This window comes from Callorhinus ursinus, unplaced genomic scaffold (assembly GCF_003265705.2).
Source record: "Callorhinus ursinus isolate GAN/ISIS: 27379988/994484 unplaced genomic scaffold, GSC_fseal_2.0 scaffold7, whole genome shotgun sequence".
In the NCBI taxonomy this organism is placed as follows: Eukaryota; Metazoa; Chordata; class Mammalia; order Carnivora; family Otariidae; genus Callorhinus; species Callorhinus ursinus.
Genome location: NW_027397069.1, coordinates 35,252,457 through 35,258,445, shown reverse-complemented (window position 1 = coordinate 35,258,445; position 5,989 = coordinate 35,252,457). Strand labels below are relative to the sequence as shown.

The 5,989-nt window shown below is 34.9% G+C and overlaps 1 long non-coding RNA gene across 1 annotated transcript in view; it reads left to right on the top strand.

Moving 5' to 3' along the window:
• Window positions 1-5,777, top strand: part of LOC141373050 (uncharacterized) — a 10,172-nt gene extending 4,395 nt beyond the window's left edge. Inside the window, exon 2 of the long non-coding RNA XR_012378677.1 lies at window positions 5,614-5,777. This is a non-coding gene — a long non-coding RNA (uncharacterized lncRNA). The remainder of the gene's footprint in view (window positions 1-5,613) is intronic.
• The last annotated feature ends 212 nt before the right edge of the window (window positions 5,778-5,989 follow it).

The following is a 5,989-nucleotide window of genomic DNA, read 5'->3' as shown; positions in this document are numbered from 1 at the left end:
AGAAAGAAAGAAAGAAAGAAAGAAAGAAAGAAAGAAAGAAAGAAAGAAAGAAAGAAAGAAAGAAAGAAAGAAAGAAAGAAAAAGAAAAGGAAGGAAGGAAGGAGGAAAGAAAAAGATTTTTTGTGTGTAGTTTGGAATGGGTTAGTATAATAAGAATCAATTTAATTTTTTATGATATTTATTCATGGAGTACCCATGATGTACTTCAAAATGTTTCCTGGTTTCTTACTAATCAACTTGTTTCATTCCATTTCATATACTTCAGGAGTTCATTCTTCTTTCCTTTCTCTCTTTCTCTTCATCCCCCTCTCAGAATTATTTCATACTTGTTTCAAATTCCATGCTTCTACAAGTCAAAATCCAATCCAATAATTTTCCATATATCAAGAAGTCAGCAAACAGTTATTTTCTGTTTCTATCCACAGATACAAAAATGCTTTGCTTGTGCTATGGTGAAATATGAATTTTACAAGATATTTGAGCTCAAATTTTTACTTTTTAATCCCCTCCTTCTGGAATGTCAGCTTCTCCACAGGAAACTTTTCCTTGGTCTTTTAAAAATGCTGAACATCTTCTAATATTACAAATAAACAAAGTGTAATTGCTTCATGACACTACTTTTTTACGGTAACTTTTTTTTTTTCTAATTTTCCAGTGATCTTTTTTCATTTTTTTTAAAGATTTTATTTATTTATTTGACAGAGAGACAGAGAGAGAGGGAGTACAAGCAGGCAGAGTGAGAGAAAGAAGCAGACTCCCCAACAAGCCTGTTGTGGAGCTCGATCCCAGGACCCTGGGATCATGACCTGAGCCGAAGGGAGACACTTAACCAACTGAGCCACCCAGGCACCCCGAGTGATCTCTTTTTCATTAATACTTCTTCCATTATCTGTTTCTACTGCCTCCAACAAAACATCTAACTTTATCTTGTAGTTCTGTCCATGGTCATCTCTGATTGCTCCCAGACATGAATGCCTCAATTATTTTTTGATTCAATAGCTTTCTCACTCATTCATCTAACATTTACTGTTAACACATGCCAATTGCTGAGCTATGGTATGTGATATGCAGTCTATTATTCACCAATTACTATACTTTTTAAATATAAAGACTTCCAGTTTACCCTTTTTTGGTATCTATATTCTTATAGTATCTTTAGTGCCATATTTCTTTCATTTGAGATTTGTTTATATTTTTCAATTTCCACTTGACTGAAGTAATCTTTAATTTATCTATGAATTTTATTTTTATATCATCTATATATAATTTCAACAAAATACGTACAGCTCATTTTGTTCCCACTAATACATATAGAACTATTATTTAAGTAGATTTTATTTTCCAGTTTACATGTAGAAAAACTAATTTTCATAACACTCTGTCAAGTGTGAGGCTTCAGATAACAATGAGTTTAGGTCACATTTGGGTAATATTTTAATTCTTGGAAAATGGGTTTGGTCCACAAAAATCTAAATTTATGTTTACATATGCTGCATTTTAGTCTTTAATTGGAATATTTCCAAGATAGATTATTTTATATTATAATATTAAACATGTATTTCCATCTTGCAAGCTGTTACAAGTGATTTAACAAAATACGTGAAAGCCAACAGACTTCTTTGAGTTTAAAGCTTAACAGGGTTAAACTGATAGTTTTACCTTTTATAACTGTTATTCAACACATCAAGTCAATAAGGTTCAGTAAATACATCCATACAAACACAAATGCACACACACACATATGTGATGTTAACATAACATTTTTTTGAAACACATCCAGTGCTCCACAGTCAGTTAGGCATAAATTTAGAATCTAATGGTATAACATTAAATGAATGATTTAGTCTTTTACTTGAATATCACACTCTACTAATTAGTACCCCCAAATCAAGAAGAGTACCATACAAATTTTAGCATTTCACTTTAACTTACTTTGTAATGGAGATTGTTGGGGAAAAATCCTGACAATCAGAAGCCATTAAATCTTTCACTTGTTGATTGATATTTGTACGATAGAGACATGGGGGGGGTGAGGGGGCCCTGAAGGGATAACAAAAAGGAATCAAGCCAAGTTCCTCTTTGTTACTAGAGTAAAATCTGATTATAAGAGATTCTCTTATCAAACACAGAAATATCATTTTTCTAGTTTTCTATTTTTTTATAATCATATGGAATACATTAATGGTACAGGATAGACATGATTACTGGTGATCCTGCAGAAGAGCAGGATAAATAAAACAGCACAACAATTTATACAGATAATGACAGATGTTTTATAAATCTCATATGACTTGCTTCATTAATCTGAGGTAAAATATAGCCACATTTCTTGTTTGTCCAAATAATCACTTTTGCCATTACCTGCCTTATTAGTGGGAAGTACGTTATTTCCCTCATCAGGGCTGTCCCTACCCAATTGTTTAAAAAAAATCTTAATTGAGTTATTAAATCTTAAATGAGGGTTTATTCTGCCTTAATACAGCAAAAAGAGAGACATTTGTTTTCTAATAAATCCTCTTCTGCTGTTTCATTTCCCTACCCCACAGTATTTTTATGGAGTGGCATGCTCTCACGGATGCTTTGTCTACTACAGGGATGGCACTACTAGTCCATTTTCTTGAGCAGAACTATTGAAAACCATTCCAAGTTTGCAACATTGACATTTTCTTACATCTTACATGCACAATCACTTTTCCCCAAAGCTCAAATATCAAGATGGCAGTCAAGATGGTAGGTGCTCCCAACATCACTCAAGTTGTAGTATTAATCAAACACTTTTCTTTAAACAATACACTACCAAAATTACTTAAAGTATTTTTAAAACCAATTCTTCAACCTAGACCTGTCCTTTCCTCTATAGAAGTTTCTTTCTTTGTATTGTATGACTTCCTGGCACTGATTTTTGTTGGGTTGCCAAAATCCCATTCCTTTCTCTAACTTTAAATATGAAAGGATGTTTGGTGATTCCATCCCACATTTCCCATAAGATCCTGGGCTCTATATGAAAAAAATATCCACCATTTCTCAAAAGTGGCTTTGCATTCCAGAAAGTAATCAATTTCTCAAGAGTTCTTACACTTTCACCTGCCAGGATGCCATCTGCATAAATAAAAAAGTCATTCTAATCCTACCAAGTAGCCTAAGAAGATAGGCCTAGTTTGCCAGCTACAATATTTTCATTACTTATGTGACAAATGGAAAGGAAAACTATATGCAAATTTTTCTTAAAAATTATGCTTTAATGGTGTCCATAACCCAAATTGATCTATTAGGCAAAATACCTCGCATCTGATACGTCTAGGAGAATGGAAGAATCTGAAGGAAGATGCATGATAAGTGCAACATGACTCTTACTCTGGCATTCTTGAATTTTCTTGACTTAGTCTTGAATTGCCAATGGTTTTGCCATTCATAGCCCATTTGAACCCATTTTCTGGATCTTGAGGTGAACAGAACATGAAAATGGGAAATTTTCGTGAGGATATTAAATCAGGGGATTCTGAAAAATCTCTGGATAGATGCTTTAGTCTATTTGCAGGCCTACAGAATCTGTGTGTGCACTTGGTGCCCTGCCCAAATGCTCATGGTAGGGCTCAAGTAGGGACTTTAAGCCAGCACAATGCTCAGTTGCTCAAGGTTCTGCATAGGTTTGCATTTAGCCTGGAAACACAGGTGCCCTTTCATAATTTGTTTTCTCATAGAGGAAACTATTTTTTTTTCAATCAGTCTACCTGGGAGAGGGGCACATTTTTGATAATTTGTATAGTTCCCCTTAAGTGTGAACAGAAACTCGATTGGTGTCTTTTGTGATGGTAGTAACAGTCTTATAATAACTTTTGGCTGAATTATTCATCTATGACTTGGAAATGTGACTCCCCAAATATCTCTAACCAGTTGTATTTGAGATCTGAAAAATATCCATGAAACACTCAACAAATAAGAAAGAATAAAAATTAGTTCAAGTATTATTTAAAATCTTAGCCATTCCTTGGCAAGGTCAAAATGAAATGTGTAACAAAGGTAATTTGTTACAGCCAACTTAGCGTTTTTTTGTATTAAATTGCTCGTTGAGGAGAAAAAAAGCAAAGCACTCCTGAGGGTTTATTCATTCCTCCATCCTCCATCTTCAATTTGCCTTTTGAGACAATACTTACACTTCTAGTTGGGCAACACATCCACTCTTGCTGCCAAAAAGACAGAACATCTGAAATCTGTTTTTAAGCAGTGTCACTTTTTCAAAGTAATAGGCACAACAAGGAGAAAAGAAACATCTGCTATCTGCAGATTTTTTTTTCCTTCCTTCCAACATCAATCTAGCAAGTCTTTGGCAAGCAGCTCCTTGCACTCTAAGTCACAGAAATGTCAAAGGAGAGTGGAAATGAGAGTGGATACCTCTGTTGAAATGTCACTTTGAAAGTAAATAAAATCTATTGGAAAAAAGGCCATCTGAAAACAAGAAAGTTACGGTCAGGAGATGAGTCGCACTGTATTTGCAGACAGTTGAAGTAGTCACATACAGAAATGACACTTTTTTCCTAAAGCTTGCTGTCTAGTTATTGACTGTTTGAAATAGTAAGACACAATAAAAGTAAATGCAAATTTAAAATTTAGTGGCACGCATTGCCTCAAAGTTAATTGATTAATTAAAACTACTCTCTGTTGAGACTAAGCTAGTATTTTTAATGAAAACATTCATTACACGTGAAAATCTTAAGGTTTTTCTATTTATAAAGTTGCCTTCAGAAATAATAGTGATAAGTGTCAGAGGAGTTCACTATGCAATAAGGTGTAACGCCTGCAGATTCAGAATCTTCAGGTTTAATTTTTCTCTTTATCACTTAGCTGTGGGACTGTGAGCAAGTTCCTTAAACTCTTAGTGACCAAATTCCTAATCTGTAAATTTTGATAACCATAGTACCTAACTGGATTTTTTGTGCGTATTAAAAACAAAGTACTTAGAATTGTGCCCAGCATGCATGAATACTAAGGTCTGCTTATTATCATTATTAAAGAATTCCTAATGCTTCAGTACCATTCCTTCTATGATTAACCTACACATAAAGAAGTGATTTCTTGTAATTTTCATTTACTGCACTGTTGTTATGATCAAAGGTGGTTACTCCTAAACAACCTATGATGTTGTGTAGATATGCTTCTTATAGAAATATCTGCAAACTTATTAAAATGGGAAGGATTTAAGAGTGCAGCCCTGGGGCGCCTGGGTGGCTCAGTCATGAAGTGTCTGCCTTCAGCTCAGGTCAGGATCCTGGTCCTGGGAGAGAGCCCCATGTCTGGCTCCCTGCTCAGTGGGGAGTCTGCTTCTCCCTCTGACCCTGCCCCAGCTCGTGCTCTCTCTCTCAAATAAATAAATAAAATATTTAAAGAAAATGAGTGCAGGCCCAAAATTGGTGATTGAAGCTGTTGTGTAGTCTCCAAAGAACCAGTAGTAGCAAAATTATGGTCAGAGTAATTGAAAGAAGAAACGATCAATCCTTACTGGATGTCATTTTTTGGCTGAACTGATGCAGTACTTATAATAATCTAGAGCTAGTATAGAAATACTCCTCCAGAAATCTAAAGGGCCTCCATAACATCTGCTTATTTCTTTTCCAGATTCATCCACAACACCCTTATCTAACCCTTCCAATCTCTCATTGACATTGTGCAGATTTGTTCACACCAGGGTAAGAAGTCAAGAAACAGAACCACTTCAGGTGATTTGGGAGTCTAGGAGCAAATTTACATGGAACTTTAATTAAACACTTTGTTATGGGTTTTTTTAGTTGTTACTTTTTAACTTTTTGTTTTCTACATCTTCTTCCTCCCCCTGGGTACTTTTTGTCAATTCTGAAACATGGTCATTTGGTGCACGCTATACAAAGACGGAGAGTGTCCATGAAGTTTCTCTGCTCCTTCTCTCCTCCTGGTCTCCTCCATCCTCAGTTTTCAAGTATATGTACATGGACATTGAAACTTGGGAAACCAATAA